The sequence below is a fragment of the Pocillopora verrucosa genome, chromosome 5, assembly GCF_036669915.1.
Source record: "Pocillopora verrucosa isolate sample1 chromosome 5, ASM3666991v2, whole genome shotgun sequence".
Taxonomy (NCBI): Eukaryota; Metazoa; Cnidaria; class Anthozoa; order Scleractinia; family Pocilloporidae; genus Pocillopora; species Pocillopora verrucosa.
In genome coordinates, this window is record NC_089316.1 from 139243 (window position 1) to 140969 (window position 1727).

Below are 1727 nucleotides of genomic sequence, written 5' to 3' on the forward strand. Positions count from 1 at the left end.
TTGGAACTTGGCCTAGGGTTTGGGGTTTAGGGTTTAGGGTTTTGGGATTTAGCTTAGGGTTTTGGGTTAAGGGTTTTGGGATTTCGCTTAGTCTTTTTGGGTTTAGGTTTTCGGGACTTGGCTTATGGTTTTGGGATTTTGCTTAGGGTTTTGGCTTTAGTGCCTTGGGATTTGGCGTAGGGTTTTGGGTTTGGGGTTTTTGGAGTTGGCTTAGGCTTTTTGGTTGAATGCTTTGGGATTTGGCCTAGGGTTTGGGGTTTAGGGTTTAGGGTTTTGCTTAGCGTTTTGGGTTTAGGGGTTTTGGGATTTGGCTAAGGTTTTTGGGTTTAGGGTTTCGGGATTTGGCCTAGGGTTTTGGGTTTAGGGTTTTTGGATTCGACTTGGGGTTTTTGGATTTCGCTTAGTTCTTTTGTGTTTAGGGTTTCGGGACGTGGCTTACGGTTTTGGTTTGAGGGATTTGGGATTTGGTTTAGGGTTTAGTGCTTTGGGATTTGGCTTTGGGCTTAGGGTTTTTTTATTTGGCTTAGGGTTTAGGGTTTTGGGACTTGGCGTAGGGTTTGGGGCTTAGGGTTTTGGGATTTGGTCTGCGGTTCAGGGCTTAGGGTTTTGGGATTTGGTTTAGGGTTTAGGGTTTAGGGCTTTGGGATTTGGCTTTGGGCTTAGGGTGTTTGAATTTGGCTTAGGGTTTAGGGTTTTGGGACTTGGCTTAGGGTTTGGGGAACTAGCGTAGGGTTTGGGGCGTAGGGTTTTGGGATTTGGCTGAGGGTTTGAGGCCTAGGGTTTTGGGATTTGACTTAGGGTATGGGGTTTAGGGTGTTGGGATTCTGCTTAGGGTTTGGTGTTTAGGGTTTTGAGATTTGAGTTAAGGTTTTGGGATTTGGCGTAGTGTTTTGGGTTTAGGGTTTCGGGATTTGGCTTAGGGTCCTGGTTTTAGGGTTTGGGGATTTGGGTTAGGGTTTTGGGTTCAGTGCTTTGGGATTTGGCCTTAGGGTTTGGTGTTTAGGGTTTTAGGATTTGCTTAGGGTTTTGGGATTTGGCTTAGTTTTTTGGTTTAGGCTTTCGTGACTTGGCTTAGGCTCTTGGTTTAAGGGCTTTGGGATTTGGCCTAGGGTTCTGGGTTTAGTGCTTTAGGATTTTGCTTGGGGTTTAGGGTTTCGGGATTTGGCTTAGGGTTAGGGATTTAGGGTTTTTGGATTTAGGGTTTTAGGATTTGGCTGAGGGTTTGAGGCTTAGGGTTTTGGGATTCGGCCTAGGGTTTGGGGTTTAAAGTTTTGGGTTTAGCTAAGCGTTTTGGGTTTAGGGTTTTGGGATTTGGCGTAGGGTTTTGGGTTTAGGGTTTTTGGATTTGGCGTAGGGTTTTGGGATTTGGCGTAGGGTTTTGGGATTTGGCTTAGTTTTTTCGGTTAAGGGTTTCAAGACTTGGCTTAGGGTTTTGGTTTAAGAGTTTTGGGATTTGGCTTTGGGTTTTGGGTTTAGTGCTTTGGGATTTGGCTTTTGGTTTAGGGTTTTGGGGATTTCGCTTAGGGTTAGGGATTTAGGGTTTTGGAATTTGGCTTAGGGTTTGGGATTTAGGGTTCTGGGATTTGGTCGAGGGTTTTGGGTTTAGGGTGTTGGTTGCTTAGGGTTTTAGGTTTAGGGTTTTGGGTTTGGGGTTGAAGGTTGGAGGTTGAAGGTTGAAGGTTGAAGGTTGAAGGTTGAAGGTTGGAGGTTGAAGGTTGGAGGTTGAA